Below are 23,516 nucleotides of genomic sequence, written 5' to 3' on the forward strand. Positions count from 1 at the left end.
TTACTACCACATGGTGTATGTTCTAGTTGTTGCTCACGGGCTCCGACTGTCTCAGAGGCTGTATCCCAAGAGAGCGGGAAAACTAGTGTCCTCTGGCTTTATAGTGGTCGTGTCCTGTCTCGTGATTGGCTGCTGTGTTCTATGTGTTCACTGGTCATCCTGCCTGTCAATCACTGCCTGTCTGTGCACCATCATATACCTGGATGTATATTATGACATCCCCCCCCCCCCCCCCACCTTTTTAAAAAATGTATGCAGGTTAATAAATAGTGAGTGTGTGTGTGTATACAGGAGCCTGACTATATACAAAATATATGCAACGTATTTACATGGGAAGGTGTCTAGTGCAGATAGAGGGCAGATAACAAATTAGGAAAAAAAACATTATGTCCAGATGTGTAAACGATGAGATCACAAGGTAATGCAACATTCAGTCTATAAATTCAGTCTCTGTGGTGGGCGACGAATTCTGGTTGACCGCCTCAAGGGTAGGTCAGGGGCCGCTGCACTTGAACGGGCGGAACTGCCTCCAATGTAGAATGCTTGGCTTGACGTGGATGGTGTCACGGTCAGACTTTGAAATGAGGTTTGCTGAAGCGCTGGTGTCCAGCTTGAAGCGTATGTGAGCCTTGTTGACCGTAAGGGTGGCACACCACTCATCGTCCGGATCAATGATCATTATTGGGAGTCGTTTACCATCATTGCTGAAGGCAGCGTATTCTTGGTGATGATGCCCACCCGAAATGAGGATGTGAGACACTCGGTGTCGGGAACTGGAAGAATGTCGGAGTCTGCAGCGGGTTGCTGTACTGACCGGACGATCCTGCGCTGTGGCTGGGATCGCTGTATGTTGGGCAGTTGAGCAGATCTGCAAAGGGCTGCGTAGTAGCCAAGCTTGCCACACTGGAGACAGCATCAAGATTTCGCGGGACATTGCCGCTTTAAATGGGCGGAGCCACAGTTGGAGCACGTCATGGCGCTGACGTCAGGACGTTCCGTGCACCACCGCGCATGCGCAGTGCGGTCGATCGACGTGCGCACTCACGCAATTCAGTCGTCTGCCTCGCCGTCCCCTTGGTCGTGGTGTGCATGCGCAGGAACCCGGGAAAAGCACGCAAAATGGCCGCCCTCATCCAGACTCAAGCTCTGCAGTTGTTTGATGGCCTGCACCCATTCCACATCGTGGGGGTTTTGCCGTTTCTGCCGCCTTGATATGGGAGTAACGGTTGTTAGCGTGCTCGTGGAGGACGCAGGTGACGATGGTGATGGTAAGGGTGAGCTGCTTAACTTTTAAGAGCTGCTGGCGAAGGGGATCAGAGTGGACCCTGAAAACGATCTGATCCCGGATCATGGAATCGGAAGTGGAGCCATAGTTGCAGGACTGCGCAAGGATGCGGAGATGGGTTAAAAAGGACTGAAAAGGTTCATCCTTACCCTGAAGCTGGAACACATAGTGTTCAAAGCTCTCATTGACTTCGATGTCACAGTGGCTATCGGACTTCAGTAGGACTGTTTTAAACTTTGTCTTGTCCTCGCCTTCAGCAAAGGTGAGGGAGGTGAAGATGTGGATAGGGTAGTCCCTGGCTGTAGAGAGGAAGAGAGCAATCTTCCTGTCATCCGATGCGGCTTCGAGGTCGGTGGCTTCAAGATATAGCTGGAACTTCTGCTTGAAAATCTTCCAGTTTGCACCGAGGTTGCCGGCGATGCGGAGCTGCGGGGGAGGGTGGACGCTGTCCATGTTACCAGATGGCTGATCGCTATCTTACTACCACATGGGCCTGATTTCTCCCCTACCCGGCGGGGCGGGGTGTCCCGGTGTGTTGGAGTGGCGTAAACCCCTCCAGCGTCGGCCGCCCCAAATGTGAGGGCTTGGCCCCTAAAGGTGCAGAGACTTCCGCACCTTTAGGGGCCAAGCCCTCACATTGAGGTGCTAGGCCCACGCAGGAGTGGTTCCCGCTCCGCCGGCTGGTGTGAACGGCCTTTGGCGCCATGCCAGTCAGGGCCGAAAGGACTTCACCGGCTGGCGTAAGTCCGCGCATGCGCCGGAGCATCAGCGTCTGCTGACGTCATCCCGGCGTATGCGCAGGGGAGGGGGTCTATTCCGCCTCCGCCATGGTAAAGACCATGGCGAAGGTGGAAGAAAAAGAGTGCCCCCACGGCACAGGCCCGCCCGCCGATAGGTGGGCCCTGATCGCAGGCCAGAGCACCGTGGGGGCCCCCCCGGGGTCAGATTGCCCTGCGCCCGCCCTTGCCGCCAATCCCGCCGGTCAGGTAGGTGTTTTGATTCCCGCCGGCGGGAGAGGCTTGTCAGCGGCGGGACTTTGGCATCATCCGCGGGGGGCCCGCCGATCAGCGCAGCGCGATTCCCGCCCCCGCCGAATCTCGGGTGGCGGAGCTTTCGGGACACGGCGGGCGCGGGATTGACGCCAGCCCCGGGCAATTCTTCGACCCGGCGGGGGGTCGGAGAATCCCGCCCATGTTGTTTGTTCTAGTCGCTGCTCACGGGCTCTGACTGTCTCAGACGCTGGACCCCTGAGAGAGCGGGAAAACTGGTGCCCTATGGCTTTATAATGGTCGTGTCCTGTCTCGTGATTTGCTGCTGTGTTCTGTGTGTTCACTGGTCATCCTGTGTGTCAATCACTGCCTGTCTGCACTCCATTATATACATGGATGTATATTATGACACCTTCCTAATTGCCGACTGAACCTGCAGTTTAACCTTAAGAGAATCCTGCACCATGACTCCTAAATCCTTTTGTTCTTCTGATTTTTGAAACCTTTTCCTATTTAGAAAGTAATCTATGCCTCTATTCTTCCTACTAAAGTGCATAACCGTACACTATTCTACATTGTATTCCATCTGCCACATTTGCCCACTCTCCTAGCCTCTCCACATCCTTCTGCTGTCTCTCTGCTTCCTGAACACAACCTGCCCCTCTACATATCTTTGTATCATCTGCAAACTTAGCAACAATGCCGTCAGTTCCTTCTTCCAGATCATTAATCTATATTGTGAATAGCTGTGGTCCCAACACTGACCCCGGCGGAACGTCACTAGTCACCAGCTGCCACTCTGAAAAGGTCCCCATTATTCCCATTCTCTTTCTTCTCCCAGTCAGCCAATCCTTTACCCATGCCAGTAACTTGCCCCTAACATCATGGGCTCTTATCTTATTAGCAGCCTCCTGTGTGGCACCTTGTCAAAGGCCTTCTGGAAATGCAAATAGATCACGTTCTCCTTTGTATGACTTCCTCATTACCTCCTCAAAGAGTTCTAACATATTTGTCAGCCATGACCTCCCCATGATGAACCCGTGCTGACTCAGTCCTATTTTACCATGCACTTTTAAGTACTCCACAATCTCATCCTTAATAATAGGCTGTAAAATTTTACCAACAACCAAAGTCAGTCTGACCAGTCTATAATTTCCTGTCTTCTGCCTCCCTCCCTTGAACAGGGATTTTACATTAGACATTTCCAATCCTCTGGGACTCCCTGCCTCCAGTGATTCCTGAAACATCACCACCAATGCCTCCACAATCTCCTCGGCTATCTTCTTCAGAACCCTGGAATGTAGTCCATCTGGTCTGGGTGATTTATCCACCTTCAGACCTTTCAGTTTCCCCAGCACCTTCTCCTTCATGATGGCCACTTCACTCACCTCTGCCCCCTGACTCTCTTGAATTCTGGTATGCCACTGGTGTCTTCCACTGTGAAGTCTGATGCAAAGTACCTATTCAGTTCCTCTGCCATTTCTTTGTTCCCTATTACTACTACTTCAGCCTCATTTTCCAGTAGTCCAATTCCATTCTTGCTTCTCTGTGACCTTTTATATATCGCAAAAAACTCTTGCAATCTTAATTTATATTACTAGCTAACTTACACTTATATTTCTTTTTTAAAATAAATTTAAGAGTACCCAATTAATTTTTTCCAATTAAGGGACAATTATCGTGGCCAATCCACCTACCGTGTACATCTTTGGGTTGTGGGGGCAAAACCCACGCAAACACGGGGAGAATGTGCAAACTCCTCACGGACAGTGACCAGAGCCGGGATCGAATCTGGGACTTTGGCGCTGTGACGCAGCAGTGCTTACCACTGCGCCACCGTGCTGCCCTTGCTCATATTTCATCTTCTCCCCACTTAGTGCTTTTTAGTTGTCCTTTGCTTGTTTTAAAGGCTTCCCACTAATCCTCATCACATTGTATGCTTTTTCCTTTGCTTTTATAATGTCCTTGACTTCCCTCGTCAGCCATGGTTGTCTTGTCCTCCCCCTAGCATGTTTCCTCCTTGGGATGAATTTCTGTTGTGCCTCCCGAATAATCGCAAAAACCGTTACCATTGCTGTTCCACTGTCTTCCCCGCTAGATTCCTTCCAAACAACTCTGGCCCGCTCCTCCCTCATGTCTCCATAGTTACCTTTACTCAATTGTACAACATCTTGTAATGAACTCCAATTGGCTTTATTGGTTGGCCAATTGGAGTATGAGCTCCCTCAATGATAGCTCATTGAGGGGGCCCATATAATCACCTGTGTAGGCTTTGTGAGCCAGTCTTAAGTTGACTGGACTGCTAGCTGCACTGTTTGTAGCTACTGCTGTAATATCGTTATTGTTAATAAATATTAGTGTGGTGACGGAACTCCTGCCTCCCGTGGATTACTACAGTGGCGACGAGGTAAACTACGAATTTTGCGGAGACCAGCTGCCGCACTCGGAGGGTAAGCCTTGCCATTTTAAAAATGCCGTTTTTTGGGAGGTTAGAGGCATTCGACCCGGCTATTGAGGACTGGTCCCAGTATGTGGAGAGAATGTGTTACTTCTTCCGGGCAAATGATATACTGATGGACCAAAGGAGACGGCTTATCCTGCTGTCGGCGTGCGGACCCTCCGCTTTCGCCATGAAACGTAGTCTGACTTATCCCGATGCGCCGGACACGAAAACTTTCCAAGAAGTAACGGAATTGGTGAACGAGCACTACGACCCGAACCACCCCTCGTTTTGCGTAGGTACAGATTCTACACAGCGAAGCGGGAAGACAGGGAGTCAGTCACAAATTTCTTGACCCGCCTGAGAAGGCTGGCGGAAAAATGTGAGTTCGGCCCGACGCTGAATGAAATGCTTCGGGACCGGTTAGTGTGTGGTATAAACGACCTCACAATACAGAAACGCCTGTTGGCGGAAACGGAGCTAGACTGCAGGCAGGCGTTACAGCTCGCACTGTCCCTAGAAAAGGCCATGATGTGGAGATGCCGGCGTTGGACTGGGGTGAGCACAGTAAGAAGTCTTACAACACCAGGTTAAAGTCCAACAGGTTTGTTTCAAACATGAGCTTTCGGAGCGCAGCTCCTTCCTCCTTTTCCCTAGAAAAGGCAGCAAGTGGGGCGCAGGGCACGCCAATGGAGGTAGTGAGAGGGACCTGTGAGAGGGACTACCACAACGGGTCCTGCTACCAGATAGCTGCTCTCAGGAAAAACCTGAGGAATAGAGGGAAAAAGGAAAACCCCAGAACTGCCCCCAAGTCTGCCAGGACTAACTGGAGACAGAGGGAAGTACTGGCTGAGGCTCCCCCAACAGAGAAGGACCGTTTCTGGCACCAGACAGAGTGGGGTAACAACGACAGAAACCCTAGAAGGAGGTGGCAAAAGAGGAATAGCAGGTGGGGACGCAGGGAACCTAGATGCCCCATCCTCCTCCAAAGGGGAACAATTATATAATATTGTAACGAAGAAAGCAGAACCCATTAAGATTACCCCACGGGTGAACGGGCGGCCGACAATAATAGCTATAGACACAGATGCGGCCGTATCAGTAATGGGAGTGGCAGCATTTAGAAAAATCAAAGGTGGACTCCAGCCACTAACCCTAACAAAAACATCGACGAAACTGAAAACCTACACAGGGGAACCCCTGGAAGTTCTAGGCACGACTCATGTACCTGTGGAATATGAGAAACAATTGCTCAGATTACCGTTGATGATAGTAGAGGGCTCCGGACCGAGCTTAATTGGACGGAACTGGCTGAAAGACCTAAAATTAGACTGGATGAAAATTTTCCAGAGTGGAAGCGGGCAGTTGAGTGGAGTACTCCAAAAATACCCGGAGGTCTTCCAGGAAGGTTTGGGGGAAATCATAGGCGCCAAAGCAACTTTGCACGTGGACCCAGAAGCCCTTCCAAAATTTTGTAAGGCCAGGCCGGTACCTTTTGCATTAAGGAAGAAAGTAGATGACGAAATAGAAAGGTTACGGCGCAACGGCATTATCAGACCAGTACAGTTCTCGGAATGGGCAGTGCCGGTGGTACCAATTTTGAAGCCAGACGGACTGCTGGACAAATACCCAATCCCGAAAATAGACGACCTATATGCCAAATTGGCAGGTGGGCTTTTGTTCACGAAACTAGACATGAGCCACGCCTATCTGCAGTTAAATCTATACAAGGGCTCCCAGAAGTTCGCTACGATCAACACCCTGAAGGGCCTTTTTCGTTATACTAGGCTACCTTTTGGAGTGTCATCAGCCTGTGCTATATTCCAGCATACGATGGAAAATATTCTGCAGGGACTACCGCAGGTGGCGATTTATTTGGACGATGTCTTAATCACGGGTAGGATAAACAGGGAACACTTAAGGAACCTGGAGGAAGTGCTCAGGTGTTTCGCAAAGGCAGGCGTACGGCTAAAAACGGAAAAAATTGTTTTTCTGGCCCCACAAGTGACGTACCTGGGATATAAAGTAGACGAGTCAGGCTTACATCCATTAGAAGATAGAGTAAGGGCAATAAAAGAAGCCCCAGTTCCCACCACGGTCCAGGAGTTATGATTATTTCTAGGGTTGGTAACCTATTATGGAAAATTTATTGAAAATAGGGCGTCCATCCTAGAACCCCTCCACCAGCTACTAAAAAAGGGGCAAGAATGGAAATGGTCCACCCGCCAAAACTGAGCATTTAGGGACATTAAGGAACAGCTGTCATCTGAAAATGTCCTAGAGCATTATGACCCAAGGAAGGAGTTGGTGGTCACTTGTGATGCATCCCCCTACGGGGTAGGAGCCGTCTTAGCCCATAGAGGAAGGAATGGGGAGGAACGGCCAATAGCCTATGCTTCGAGGACCTTGGCGATGGCTGAGAGGAAGTACGCCCAAATCGAGAAGGAAGGACTGCCGGTGATATTCGCAGTAAAAAAATTTCACCAGTATCTGTACGGGCGGAAATTCACCATAGTGACGGACCATAAGCCGTTATTAGGGTTATTAAAAGAAGACAAGTCAATACCCCCGATTGCATCAGCTAGAATCCAACGCTGGGCGTTGCTACTGGCAGCATATAGATACGTTCTGGAGCACAGACCGGGAATGTGAGTAGCACATGCAGGTGCTTTGAGCAGACTTCCCCTCCCGGACACTCCGCCGCAAATACCAAAAGTAGAGGAGACAGTAATGACTCTAAATTTTTTGGACCCTTACCAGTAGACGCGCAACATATTCGGTTGTGGACGCAAAATGACCCAGTTTTAGCCAAGATGAAGCATTTACTGCTAACAGGGGAACTGGAAAGACCAGTGGAGCCCCAGATGCACCCATACTGGAGCAGAAGGGACCAAATAACCGTAGAAGACGGTATCCTATTATGGGGAGCCCGGGTAATCGTCCCAGCTCAGGGCCGTCAGGCAATCTTAACTGAGTTACATCACAGACACCCAGGGGTGTCTAAAATGAAGATGCTAGCTCGAAGCTACGTTTGGTGGCCAGGTTTGGACACAGACATAGTAGCCTTGGTACGTCGGTGCCAGGAGAGCCAACAGGGGCAAAGAATGCTACCAGTGGCATCATTGCACCCGTGGGAATGGCCAGGCAGACCGTGGACCCGCCTGCATGTTGACCACACCGGCCCTTTTTATGGGCTCAATGTTTTTGGTGATAGTGGACGCCCACTCCAAATGGTTGGACGTCCACCGGGTAAACATGGCAAGCACAGCATCGACAATTGAAAAGCTCAGGGCTTCGTTTGCAACACATGGACTGCCGGAGGTATTGGTGTCGGACAACGGAACGGCATTCACAAGTGGGGAATTTGGAAAATTCCTGAAGGAAAACGGAGTCCGTCACATCAAAACGGCCCCTTACCATCCAGCGACCAACGGCCTGGCAGAGAGAGCGGTCCAGACACTTAAAGCGGGACTCAAGAAGCAGCCGGCAGCGTCAATTGACACAAAGCTCTCCCGCTGGCTGTTTGATTACAGGACCACACCGCATTCCACAACGGGCATACCGCCAGCTGAACTCTTAATAGGAAGGCGGCTGCGAACGAGGCTGAGTCTCCTTTTCCCAAATTTAACGGGGAAAGTGGAGAAACAACAGGAGGCCCAACGCAGGGGACGTGATAATAGTCGGCAGCAGAGACATTTCCAGGTGGGGGCACCGGTTTGGGTCAAGAATTATGGGAATACACCAACCTGGGTCAAAGGCACGGTAGAGTCCCAAACAGGGCCCATATCCTATGAGGTTTCAATAAGAGGGAAGGTGCTGAAGAAACACCTAGACCAAATAAGGGCAGCGGAACCACACCTGGAGGCAGGCGAAGCAGGACCGCCTCAAGCTGGGATAGCCCAGACGGAAAGGATACCCACACCCCAGCCCCGAGCAATTTCTCCAGATCCAGTCATCAGAGTCGGAGATGGACACACTTGACGAGGCCGCCGCGACACCTCTCCCCGAGGAGGAGGAAGAACAACTTCCAAAGAGGTCGTCAAGGAAAAGACGGAGGTCGTCAAGGAAAATAAGGTACAACCCGCCCACTTCGGAGAACGACCCGGCGGACGACACAGAGGTGACAGACCCAGACATGAGGAGCAGGAAGAAGCTCAGAGGAATGCCAGTTGGCAGGAATTCCTCGGACCTTGGGGGGGAGGGGTGTAATGAACTCCAATTGGCTTTATTGGTTGGCCAATTGGAGTATGAGCTCCCTCAATGATAGCTCATTGAGGGGGCCCATAAAATCACCTGTGTAGGCTTTGTGAGCCAGTCTTAAGTTGACTGGACTGCTAGCAGCACTGTTCGTAGCTGCTGCTGTAATATCGTTATTGTAAATAAATATTGGTGTGGTGACAGAACTCCTACCTCCCTTGGATTACTACACATCTGATTCCAGCTTCTCCCTCTCAAACTGCAGGGTGAATTCTATCATATTGTGATCATTGCCCCCTCAGGGTTCCTTCACCTTTACGCTCCCTAATCAGTTCTGCCTCATTACACATCAGCAAATCCATATTTGCTTGTTCCCCAGTGGGCTCTACCACAAGCTGCTTCAAAAAACCAACTCGTAGACATTCCACAAATTCCTTTTCTTGGGATCCGCTACCAACCTCATTCTCCCAGTTCACCTGCATATCGAAGTTCCCTATGATTTTTGTAATATTGCTTTTTTTACAAACCTTTTCTATCTCCTGATTTATTTTCTGCTCCACATCCTAACTACTGCTAGACGGTCTATACGTAACTCCCATCAGGGTCCTTTTTCCTTTGTGATTCCTCAACTCTACCCACACAGATTCTATGCCTTCCGACCCTTAATCGCTTATTGCTATCGATTTAAGTTCATTTCTTACTAACAATGCAATCTCACCCACTCTGCCCATCTGCCTGTCTTTCCGGTAGGGCACATGTCCTTGGATATTTAGATCCCAGCCCTTATCCCCTTGCAGCCATGTTTCTGTGATGTCCACAATATCGTACCCACCAATTTCAATGTGTGCAACAAGCTCATTTACATTGTTTCATATACTGTGCGCATTTAGGTACAACACCCTCAGTCCTGCATTGACCAACCCCTTCTCAAAGCTGTCTTTGTTGCTGTGCCTGAAGTTGGATTCCTGCCGCTTTCATAGAATCATAGAATTTACAGTATCTATACTGTATACTGTTTCTATACTCTGCTCTATTATGTGTTCTGGAAACGTTACACACCTCTTCTGAGCCCTCTGCCCCTTTAACAATTTAACGTGCACTCTCATCTTTTCCTTTAACCTTGTTTTTCTAATTTTCCATACAACTGAACCCCCTCCAACGGTAGCACAGTGGTTAGCACTGTTACTTCACAGCGCCAGGGACCTGGGTTTGATTCCTGGCTTGGGTCACTGCCTATACGGAGTCTGCGTGGGTTTCCTCTGGGTGCTCCGGTTTCCTCCCACATGTCCTGAAATACATGTTTGTTAGGTGAATTGGACGATTTGAATTCTACCTCAGTGTACCCGAACAGACGCCGGAGTGTGGCTACTCGGGGATTTTCATAGTAACTTCATTGCAGTTTTAATGTGAGCCTACTTGTGCCACTTACAAAGATTATTATTATTAATGTAAGCCTACCTGTGACACGAATAAAGATTATATATCTACAGCCTTAGTTATGCGATTCACCAGGACTCTGGTCCCAGCTTAGAACATAGAACATAGAACAGTACAGCACAGAACGGGCCCTTCGGCCCTCGATGTTGTGCCGAGCAATGATCACCCTACTCAAACCCACGTATCCACCCTATACCCGTAACCCAACAACAGTGACCCAACAGCAGTGACCCAAGCTTGTTTCCATCGGAACTGCTCCCTCCTTCCCCAGTTCCGGTGCCAATGTCCCATGAATTCAAACCCATTTCTCCCACGCCAACCTTTGAACCGGGCATTTACATCTTTAAATTATTGACCCTGTGCCAATTAGCTCGTCGCTCAGGTAGTAATCCAGAGATTATTACCTTTTTGGTTCTCCTTTTTATGATTTTTATGGAATTTGAAAAATGACACGTGTGCATGCATGAGAAGAAAACGTTGACTTTGAACCTGAGGCTGTCAGTGCTGTCCACCACTTGGGTATTTCCCGTGTTACTTCTGGGTCTGTTGTACACTAATTTAAGGTGATTGATTGTCATGCTCAGTCTACAACTCCATTACCATTGTATCTACCACAAGCTGGATGGACCTTCCTGTTTCTTTGTCTAGAAATTTCCATCTTCCTATTTATTGAATTATAAAATTCTAGCAGTTTGCATTTGAAGGCCATGGCCAATTTTTATGCAAGAAGAGTTCAATTTAATGATGTTACAAACATGAATCTACTTTCAGTTATTTACATATGTATTTTATTACAGTTAAAAGTTTTTTGGCAAAACTTTGAACTATTAGAGTAGTATAAACGTAGAAAATAAAAATCATGTGGATAAAAATAACCAAGTTACATTGCAGCGATATTCATTATTAAATGATTGTAGAGTTTATTTGCAGCAAATAATGCTCACATTAACCTAGGCTCTCTGGTTGCATGAGGGTATTTTTCGCAGTGTCTCCTTTGGTTTGCAAGTTGATATTGCCAAGCTCGAGATTGTGCTAGTATTTTCTTTCTAGTGAGGAAAACCTAAAAGCAGAACCATCTCTGGATTGTTGTGAAGATTGTAACATTAATAAACAGATCAGTCTGGTCTGTACAACACTAAAAATGTCACCAATATTTGATGACTGTGAGTAGAACTCTGTATCACGTTGACAGCAGACTGCTCAGGAGTGAGTGAGAAAGCCACATTACAGCAAAGACAGCTGGTGCCACTGTTGAAAAGCATCACTGCCACGTGAGATTCTGAAGCAATCATCTATTTCTGTATTGCTTAATCAGGACTTTTAAAAAATCCAAAACAAACAGATTTAAATCCAGCAGATATTATAAAAGATTTTCATATCGCTTCTCGGCCTTTTGGCTAAGATGAGCGTGGGATCAGGTGTAAGGTCTGGATCTGGTATGTCTCTCTTGTGGAGACCACAATTGGATTCAATTTGAATTGGTGTTTGGAGCAGGCAAGGAGCTGGATTAGGGCTTCACCCCTGTCCACACTCTGAGCTCTGGCTTTGTAACTGATAAAGTGATGGATATAAAAAAAAAGATTTTCATTTTAAACAACGAGTGTGACTCCAGGAGCAGTGCGATAACACATTCTCACAAAACTCAAGTATACTATATGGCCAGTATCACTCTGTAGCTGTCAATCCTCAACATTCACACTTTACGGATAAAATAATTACCCAAAACAGAAATGTTAAAATTTTAGTATTAATATTACTTTAATATCAATATTTTAAAAGCAAACATAGTCAAAAATGCTTAAATATAAAATCATTCAATCACAAACTGTTGAAATCCATTATAATCCCAAATTCTACCACTCCTGTACATAAAAATATACCATGACGACCACATGAAAGTCGTTTTAAGAACATTGAAGTATTTTTCTGGATTGAAACACGTCTACTGAAATAACCTGGCCAATATCCCATCCATCATACATAGCTGTCAAAATAGCAGCTGAATCACCGCATATAGTTGTCTTCCACAGTGACATGCAGCACTAGTTTCAAAAAATAAAGCACTAAGATTACTTACAATATTGATACCAAAGTTTAAGGCACAATGAGATAGTTCAATAATTATGTGACAATAATCTGTTAAATCCAGTAAATATCAATCAATTGGTATCCGTCTTGGAACCTCAAAGCTTTTCTCGCAGTGGCTTAAACAAAATAAGACAATTATATTTTTTAATCAGTGCAACCTACTCCGACATTATGCAAGTACCGTAACTAAGACATTATAATAATATTGGGCCTGTGCCATCTGTTTTAATTCCAAAAGTTTAATATATTTTAGCATTTATCATGTGCACATAGTTGTCCAGGACATCAGACTGAGGGTCATGGCTCCCGAAGGGGTGACAGGAAGAGGGCTGCAATTTCACATTCATGTTGGGAGCCATAATGCATTCAATAACTATTAATATTACTTTAATATCAAATTTTAAGTGCACAATGTGGGCACATGTCCAACATGCAATAACATGGTGGAGCTCACTCTCCGGAACCTGTCTCCTCATTAGCTGCTGATTTCAGGTCGCACCAACATGTAGTGGCTGTGAAAGAAAAATGAAAAAGTATTGAGGGAATAATGGTGGCATAGGTACTGAGACGGTGTTATCGTATGCACATGTATATTGATATCACAATATATTTTGTTCCCTTGACTATTGTGTGCATTGTGTAGATTTGTTGGGCCATGCCCCCTTGGAGGGCATATTGCACGAGCATGCTTCATGCTTGACAGTCGTTGTTGAGTGAAGGGGTCTGAGGGACATCTCACTTGTGCAGGGAACAATGTGGTGGTGTGTTAGAGCTCAACCTTTATTGGGAGGTGTCAAGCGCCACATTCTAGCGGATAGCCTTTGTCACCCAGGATCTAATCCTGCAATTGGGCAGAGGCATCAAATAACTGCTGTAGCTGGGAGTTCCTTAAGAAATATGTGTCATAGGAGCTCTCTGGGAAACAAGCACACACCTGCTTAATTCCTTTTCAGAGTTCACGGACAACCTGGATGCAAGGGAATCAATCCCCTTCTGATTTGCAAACGCAGCTGGCTATTTGAGGAAGATCTAATGGTCACTCATTTGCAGTTGATTACACACTGTTGAGAATCTCACAAATTTGTTGGCCTTTCTGAACGGGGCATTTTTAACTTCTCATATGCATTTATGTGTTGCAGCCTGGGGGAGCCCTGAAATGAGCCTGGTGTAGAGTTTTAGGGCCACTGATATGATAAATCTGTCAACACAGGAAATAAGTGCAGGAGTAGAATGTATGGCCCGCTGAACCTGCTTTGACATTCAATATGATTATGGCTGATCTTGGGCTTGAAATCCATTTTTCTGCTTGCTCCCCATATCGCTTAATTCCCTAATAGACCAAAACTCTCTCTGTCCCAGTCTTAAATGAATTTATTGATCGAGAATCCATGACCCTTTGAGGTGGAGAATTGCAAAGATTCACAACCCTTTGAGCAAGTCTTTTTCCCTCATCTCGGTCCTAAATTATCGATTCCTTATCCTGAGACTGCCTCTGTATTTTAGATAAAATCAAATTACTGCGGATGCTGGAACCTGAAACCAAATAGAAAATGCTGGAAAATCTCAGCAGGTCTGGCAGCATCTGTAGGGAGAGAAAAGAGTTAATGTTTCGAGTCCAGATGACCCTTTGTCAAAGCTAAAGACAGAGAAAGTGGGAAATATTTATACTGTGGAGTGAGAATGAAAGATGAGTCATGGCCACAGAAACCCAGGGAAACGGGGTGCTAATAGCCACAGAAAGCAAGTGGAAAGAGTGCTAATGGCAGTCCCCAGAGAGAACAAAAGATGTGAAAGGCCCGACTGCAGAGAAACTAACATCAGAGGGTAAACTGTGACAAATGTAGATGTGGAGGGAGGGGAGGCAAAGGGGAAAAAGGGTAAGGAAATGTGTATAAGATGGGGGGGGGGGGGGGCGGGGGGGGTGGTATATATAAAGAGAGAAATAAATGGTAAAAAAACAGTTAAAATGAAATGGGATGGAAACAAATGGGTCGAGTTGAGGTACAGCTAATCATCTGAAATTGTTGAATTCGATGTTGAGACCGGATGGCTGTAGCGTGACTAACCAGAAGATGAGATGTTGTTCCTCCAGTTTGCATTGAGCTTCACTGGAACATTGCAGCAGGCCAAGGACAGACATGTGGGCATGGGAGCAGGGTCTTGTGTTAAAATGGCAAGAAATGGGAAGGTCAGGGTCCTGAATGCGCGCAGACAGAAGGTGCTCAGCAAAGCGATCACCCAGTCTGCATTTGGTCTCTCCGATATAGAGGAGACCACATTGGGAGCAGCGAATGTAATAGACCAAATTGGAAGAGGTGCAAGTGAAACGCTGCTTAACCTGGAATGAATGTTTTGGCCTGGGAAGTTAAGCATGGAAGAGGTAAAGGGACAGGTGTTACACCTTCTGCGATTGCATGGGAAGGTCCCATGGGTGATGGGAGAGGTGTTGGGTTAGGTGGAGGAGTGGACTAGATTATATCTGAGGGAACAGTCTCTGCAGAATGCTGACAAAGGGAGTGAAGGGAAGATGTATTTGGTGGTGACATCATGTTGGAGTTGGCGAAAATGACGGAGGATTATGCTTTGCATTCTGAGGCTGGTGGGGTGAAATGTGAGTGTGCGGGGTCTCTATCCTTGTTCTGGGAGGGAGGGGAGGGGGCGAGGGTAGTGGTGCGGGAGATGGACCGCACACTGAGGGCCCTGTCAACAACTGTAGGTAGGAAATCCCGTTGAGGACGAAGGAACACATTTTCGGAGCACCATTTTGGAAAGTGGCATCATCGGAACAAATGCGACGGAGGCGAAGGAGTTGAGAGAAAGGGATGGAGTCCTTACAGGGTGTGGGGTGCGAAGAGCTATGGTCCAGATAGCTGTGGGAGTCGGTTGGCAATTAGATCACTGAGCTATAGCTGACCTGGACAGTTCAGAGAAGGATTTACTTTGTTAAATAATTGCTTTCCTTATCATTTTAACAGTTCTTAAAGGTAGAGACAGTAAAATAACTGATAATTTCTTATTGTTTCAAAACATTCATGTTAAAACTTCATACAAGACTGAGCCACATGTCTAAAATTTACATGTACAGGATTTTTAATAGGACATTGTAAGCAAGACTTACCTAAGCCTAAGCACATTATCTGTTTTGAAGGTAATTACGTTTCTGTTGACTGAAACACAATGGGCTGGATTCTCCATTTGAGAGACTGAAGTGCTGACGCCAGGATTTAATCGCAAGTGTTCTACGTTCACGAAATCGGTGCCGGTCAGGGAGCATGTCAGGTCCTGTTAATGGGCTAGCACCATTAGGAACTCGTGCAATTCCAATGCATGCCGACCCTCACCCCAGCCAAGAGGAAGGCATGGCTTCCGCTGGAGCATACCCATCCCATTGATGGGTGTGCCGGGGCAGAGGGTACTTAGGAGGGTGGCCTGGGGTATCCGTCCATACACCCATGGTGTTGTTCACAGTGAGCAGTCAGTGGGCGTACACAGCTGGATGGCTGCCGTGCAGGCTGCGGCAATGGTGGTCTGTGCCCGGCCACCCCGACCGCATGATTCACCTCCTGGCCAACCCCCATTACTCTCCCCAGCCCTGGCAGACACCCGCAGCTGACGGCACAAGTGCAGCACATTATAGTGATGTTGGGCAGTCTTTGTACCTCCTCTCTCCCCCTCAGCAACCATGGCACCTGTTTCCTGATTGTAAATACCACAAGTGAACCTCGCCATCAGTAATTCCTCCTGGCAGAAGCGGAGTATCGTGGAAGGCCGAAAAATATCAAGCTGGGCCCTTTTTTTAAAAAAAGTATTTTTATTAAGGTTTTGCAGAATTTTTCATAATAAAACAGTAGTAACCATAATAACAAAACAAACTAGAGTGAACATTAACATAGTGCAAAAAGAGAATATACAATAACAATTAAATAGACATTACCCCACGCAACCCAATCTTCCCACACCATCCCAATGAAGCACTCCCCCTCCCCCCCCTCCCCAACGGATTGCTGCTGCTGCTGCTGACATTTTAATTTTCCCCGAGAAAGTCGACGAATGGCTGCCACCTCAGAGAGAACCCTAGCGTAGACCCTCTTAAGGCAAACTTTATTTCCTCGAGGCTGAGAAACCTAGCCATGTCAGTAACCCAAGTCTCTACACTCGGGGGCTTCGAGTCCCTCAACATTAGTAAAATCGTCTCTGGGCTACCAGGGAGGCAAAGGCCAAGATTTCAGCCTCTTTCGCCCCCTGAACTCCCGGGTCTTCTGACACTCCAAAGATCGCTATCTCTGGACTCGGCACCACCCGTGTGTTAAGCACCTTGGACATTGTCCTCGCGAACCCTTGCCAGAACACTCTAAGCTCTGGGCATGCCCAAAACATGTGGACATGGTTTGCAGGGCTGCCCTTGCACCTCACACAACTGTCTTCTACCCCAAACAACTTGCTCATTCTCGCTGCCGTCATGTGTGCCCGGTGGGCCACCTTAAATTGAGTTAGACTGAGCCTGGCACTTGATGAGGAGGAATTAACCCTGCCCAGGACCTCTGCCCACAGAGCCGCTTCCAACTCCTCACCTAGCTCCTCCTCCCACTTGCCCTTGAGCTCCTCCACCGGGGTTTCCTCCACCTCCTGTAGTTCCTGGTAGATATCCGACACCTTCCCCTTCCCCATCCAGGTGCCGGAGACCACCCTGTCCTGTATCCTCAGTGGCGGCAGTGTCGGAAAGGCCAGTACCTGTTTTTTCAGGAAGGCTCGTACTTGCAGATATTTAAAGGCGTTTCCTGCCGGCAGATTAAATTTGTCCTCTAGCGCCTTCAAACTGGGAAAGCTTCCGTCTATGAACAGATCTCCCATCCTTCTGATGCCTGCCCTCTGCCAGCTCTGGAACCCGCCATCCATCCTACCCAGGACAAACCTGTGATTGTTGCATATCGGGGTCCAGACCGATGCTCCCTCCACCCTCTTGTACCTCCTCCACTGTCCCCAGATCAGCAGTGTCGCCACCACCACCGGACCTGTGGAGTAAAGGGTCGGCGAGAACGGCAAAGGAGCTGTTATCAAAGCTCCCAGACTACTACCTTTACATGATGCCGCCTCCTAATCATAGCTATATTGGCCGCCCAGTAGTAACAGCGCCAACAACCCCCCCTCCCCCCCGACTGCGCTCCAACAGCGATCTCCTTACTCACGGTGTCTTATTGAGCTGGGCTCTTTAATGATATGCCAATAGAGTTTCTGTGAAGTTTGCATGCTCACGCTGGCATGCAGCGTAGAACACGTTCACACTGTTGTTGAGGGACTGGAGCATGGAATTCCATTCGGTGCCTGGCACCAACCTCAATTTTTGGCTGACACCAAATTCTCCGCCCGATCATATTTCACGATTCCGGCTTCACTGGACAGAGAATCCCGACCAAGAACTCTTCATTTTCTTTCAATGTTTGGCATACAGACGGATGCAAACTTTGCAGGGTATTTTTTATGATCCTTTGATCTTTGAACAGATTGTTGGACAATTATCTAAGTAGCTTATTTGTTTAAGCTATATCTGCTTATCCTTTTGGTACAATATCCTACAATGTTATCCACGTCAGCAAAGGAAAATATAGGATTTGCAAGCACAGAATTTAACTCGATTTGGCCATTTTAGCTTTTCTGTCTTGTTTGAAAGAAACATAAGTAAAAACATTAAAACATGTAAAAATACAGTAAAGTGAGAAAATGTTAATCTAAGTTTTCTGTGCACAAACAAGGGAATCGCTGCTGGATCCGAATCGGGATGGTTTAGCCTGGAAATGACTGTAGATATTCCAACAATCAACATATTTTAATGGTGGCATTAACTTACCAAACCATTTTAATGCACTTCTTAATATAGTGGCATTAGAATTTGAGATCAATTTATTAAGCATTCATGCAGTAATATTACAAGTTGTAGTTTCCAGGCTTCTGTTTCCTGACCGCAAATAGTTGACTGGCAGAGAAATTACAATTTAGAGCTGGAAATACCCAGTGCAATAGCAGCCTTTCAGTGGGAACGTAATTGTGGCAAGCAAACTATTCCCTTTATTAAAATATTACTCTTTACAAAATACTGTTAAAAGTGTGTGCATTGATCCCAGTTGCCAAAACATTGTAACTGCACAGAAGTCAGTAACACTTGTGGGATATATAGTGTCAAAAAGACTGCTTTAAAGTTTGAATTTATTACATGGTAATAGCAGGAGGTTGAATACAGTCCATTCAAGGAATTGTGTTGGATGTACTTCATGTGTAGAGCACAGTAAAGTACTTGTTGTTCAGTAATGGATCGGTTACAGGGTAAGCTATGAATCATGCTAATGAAGCTGAAACCTCTGTCTGGGTTGCAAGTGGCTACCTGTTTTCCTGTTGAAATGTGCACAGAATGAGCTTGTTTCTCAGTAGTCTCTTCTCAATCAAATACTAGCTGCAATTCTTGTATATTCAGAGTTTGCTGGGGTAAAAATGGTGGTTTCCATTTCATTTCTGCTATTTCCAGATCTTGAGAGATTTGGTCATAATAATTTAGCAAGATTACTTCAGTGTCCAGTGTTGTTATAATCCTACACAGACGATACATGATGAAAGAATATCACACTAGCTGTGTTACGATAAAACAAGTGAAAAGATATTCCTTTTTAGTTTCTTTTTCAGTTCCTTGTGATTCCAGGAGTTGGGATCTTCAAGGAAACGATCATACTAATTATTATGTGACCCATGAGGTAGAAAATGGACATCAGCGTTCAAAGCTGTAAAGAAGTACTTTCACAGATATTGTGAATGAACGTAAAAGGTATTTATTTATCAGAATTGTACAGCAGCCACATGGTTGTAGCTAGATTCCAAAATGCCTCTGCCTAGGTGCCTCTCTCGCCATGAAGTGATGCCACACTGAGTCCTGATTGTCACCCAGGCCATGTGATACTTGTCGCATTGTGTTTCCCTGGTGACTGCTGGCTTTCACACTATATATCTATTCATGAGAAATGTTAGCAACATGCAGATAACAGGAAAGTGATTTTCCATTGTGTTGCATTTCCAGAAAATTACAGCAATTAGATGCGTTCCTCGGATTTGGCTGTTGTTGTATGATGCACTAGAATTTATATCTGGGAGAATAAAATTACTTTCTAATCTGGTTATAAGTGTATAGTTACATTTCAATGCTGTTTTCTTGGTTAGATATGAGGAGGATAAATATTTGGTGTGCTCTCTTAGTTTATCCATGATTCGCAACTCTCAGCTCAGATGTTTAATTAATTTATCATATTCTATTTATATTTTAAGATTACTCATGACTCACCCACCTTTAGGTCCTCCCGAGCCCTGCAGCATTTCTAAAGCATGCAGCTTTCCTGATCTCATGTCAAGATGTCAAAAGGCACTTTGGAATCATGGAAAAGCACTCATATTGTTCAGTCTGTCTCCACAGGCTAAGGAGAAGTACCCACATCTGTTAGCACCTCTGCCTGGCTTGCCCCAACGTCCAGGAGTTGTCATACAATTGGAGGCCATTAAGACCACTCTGCTTTGCTGGCTCTCCACTCAATCCCATTCCCCTGTCCTTAACTAAAACATTTTTAAAAAGTTGCAAATATTTATCCACTTCCCTCTTAAAGGTTATCATGGATTTGCTTCCACCATTATTTCCCTTCTCCCTTTGGTCTTTAGATGGCGAGCTGAAATTTAAAGGGAGATAAATCATTTAATACTCCGGGTCCAAGCAGTATCACCAACCAATATTGTGCAACCTGCACAGCTTTCCTCATTGAAATAATTACTGTGACCTGCAGCACCATCCACCCCACCCCAGCCCCACTCCCCCAGTGCATTGACAGTCACTGAAAGCAATGCAATGCCAATTAATTTCTTCCCTATCCTTTATTTGCTAATGCAGCGACCACCAGACATAATGAAATCTTCTTACAATTTTGGACACTTCAAAGCAAGTGATGAGTTTCTCAAGCCTGTCTTCATAACTAAACCTTTAATTTCTGATATCATCTTAGTAAATCTCTTCTGTACCATCTCCTTGGAATGGATACAACAGTTGGATGTTCCGTTTCTACAGGAGAATGAAATGGGCAACTCCAGATCATTTGTCCATGATACACCCTGCCTGTTTTCTTTTTCCATGAAAGTCAATGGATTAAATAGAGTGGGGTATATCATCCACAGTCAATTAATTATTGCCCCATCCAAAGTTGACGTTAGGCCCAATATTCTACCGATTATCTGTTTAAGTGTAGTTTGTTTTTGTAGTCAGCATAATTAAATCTATTATCACCCAGGAGCTAAATTGGGCTCTGCACTGCCCAAATGTTTAGGTACTACATGGCCACCTAACGCTTGGAAATGGGGTCTGAGATGCGTGTATGCTGATCCAACCGGAAGCATACAGGACCCCAGCTAGCTAAAAGGGGTTGTGCGGCAGACCTAATGAACATTGACAGGATGCAGAGCAAGCAGACAAATCACGAAACAAATTAGTTAACTGCATAACTGAAAATGACATTAAATGGAATGCAGGATCTGTCACCAGCAAAATATAAAGAATCATGAAGTACTTGCAGCGGACATAATGGTGGCGCAGTGGTTAGCACTGCAGTCGTACGGTGCCGAGGTCCCAGGTTAGATCCCGGCCCTGGGTCACTGTTCGTGTGGCGTTTGCACATTCTCCCCGTGTTTGTGTGGGTTTCACCCCCACAACCCAAAGATGTGCATGGTGGATTGGCCACGCTAAATTGCCCCTGAAGTAGAAAAAATGAATTGGGTACTCTAAGTTTCTGGGAGAAAAATGAAGTACTTGCAGGCTATTACTGCATTGTTTCCTCTAGCTGCTGGTGCAATTAAACATGCTTTTGCAGCTTTCTGATACTTTTTTAAAAAATAGATTTTTATTCTCCTTTTTCGCATATTTCTGCCAAATTTACACCCAACAATAAACAATAATCAGTAACGAATATGTCAATCCCCATATCAATAACAACGATCCCATCCTCCCACCAAACCCCAAACATTAGCCCGCATGTTCGCATACACAAATGACAGAAAGGAATGAGGAATCACCCATAGTCACCATTAACACACACAGTCCCCCTCCCCCAATCCTCCGAACGCTCCCCCAACTAATGTTCAATGTTATCCAATTCTTGAAAGTGCATAATGAATAATGCCCATGAATTGTAGAACCCCTCCATCCTTCCCCTCAGTTCAGCTTTTTGATACTTGACTAAATTTTGAATAGTCAACAGGACTGGTCCAATTCTTTGATCATTTAAAATACTGTGTTGAAGTTGTATCCAGATACGGGTGCCTGTTAGAGCTTCTTCTGAGAATCAAACATGATGGGGAGAATGAAGAAAGGCTGCGCAGAGCAGGACAAGCTGCTAGAAGATGGAGGAGGAAGGGTAGGACTCTCAGCAGATGGGGCAATATCTGCCGAGGGCCTTAAAGAGCAATTTTCTTACCTGAGCCTTGGAAGGATGATGCATTTGACATCTTCACTTCACTAAAAGGGTAATTGACTGAAATTTGCCAACTGCTGAAGCCCAACTGTTGGCTCAAAGACAACATTGAGATCACGACTCTCAACTTTTAGGAATCCAGCTCCTCCAGGTTGCTGGTTGAGATACAAGCAACATTTCAATTTGCAGTACACTGCTGAAGAAGAGAAGCCACTGAGAATCGCTATACACTGAGAGAAGGCTTCATCTCAGTCCCTCTTCTTGCCAGAGATAAGCAAGCAGTGCGAGCATGAAATTTTACACTAATTGCAGATTTCCCCTATCCTTGACTGCATGCACAGTTCTTTGTATGCATGTGATATGAACTTGGCTATATTCATGAATTGAAAGCAGGTCTGTGCTGAGAACAACATTATAGAGCAGATCATTGGAGTCCTGAACAACTCTTCCACTGCCAGGGCTGCTCTGGAGGATCCCTGCAGTACTTACTGAATGGGTATCAAGATTTTTGATAATATGCTGATGCTGCATAACCGTTGCCATCACCTTTCAGGTGGAAGCTGAAGAGAAGGAGGAAGTGGAAGGGACGGGAGACAGCCCCTTTGTGCCTCGGCTCCATGTAATCCAATAATCCATGAGCAATAGGAATAATCGCAACTGCAACTCCCATTCATCAGGGGATGGGACGTTTCGGCGTGGCCAGTTCGGCGTGGCCGATTCGGCGGGGCCAGTTCGGCGTAGCCGATTGGAATGGCACGTTTCGGCGTGGCCGATTCGGCGGAGGAGTTTTTCAGCGGAGGGACGTCAAATTAGTTATAGTCGCAAAATGTTTGTGCAGCCCATTTCTTGTATCTTTTCCTTCCAGCCGCCTCAGATATCGTGTTTGTGCACCAAACCGGGTCTGACTTTATACAGCTGGTGTTACTGAAGATATTGTGACTTTACACAATGTGTTAAGTCAGACAGCAGTGTAGATCACTGGGCAGCTGCTTCAATACTTTCAGTAACACCGGCTTTCTTTAAGAGACCCGGCTTGGTGCACAAACACGATATCTTCAGTAACACCGGCTGTGTAAAGTCAGACAGCAGTGTAGATCACTGGCGAACTGGTTTAATGTTGGTGCCTTTCTTTAAGAGACCCGGTTTGGTGCACAAACACGATATCTGAGGCGGCTGGAAGGAAAAGATACAAGAAATGGGCTGCACAAACATTTTGCGACTATAACTAATTTGACGCCGAAACGTCCCTCCGCCGAAAAATTCCTCCGTCGAATCGGCTACGCCGAACTGGCCACGCCGAACTGGCCACGCCGAAACGTACCAAACCCCATTCATCAACAGTCCCATACTTCTTGCATTGCTCCTCTATTGTTGACCATCACTTCCTGAGAGAGAACAGCAAATTCATGTTCCACAGAACCATGGCCACTCTCAAAGAACAGTGCCTTAGCAGTTCCACTGATCTGATGAAGAACAGGTTGAAAGACTCCTGAGATTCCCTAGAAGCCTCTTTGAACAAGGCCATGATGGCTGCAATTTAGCTTCCACTATTGTGGAATTACTACTGTGACATTAGCCATCAGATGCTGCATCCT

At 46.3% G+C, this 23,516-nt stretch overlaps 1 protein-coding gene across 1 annotated transcript in view; it reads left to right on the forward strand.

The window, feature by feature from the left end:
• Window positions 1–23,516, forward strand: part of rbl2 (retinoblastoma-like 2 (p130)) — a 192,211-nt gene that overhangs the window by 149,837 nt on the left and 18,858 nt on the right. The gene's annotated exons all lie outside the window — the stretch shown is intronic.

This window comes from Scyliorhinus canicula, chromosome 9 (assembly GCF_902713615.1).
Source record: "Scyliorhinus canicula chromosome 9, sScyCan1.1, whole genome shotgun sequence".
NCBI classification, from domain to species: Eukaryota; Metazoa; Chordata; class Chondrichthyes; order Carcharhiniformes; family Scyliorhinidae; genus Scyliorhinus; species Scyliorhinus canicula.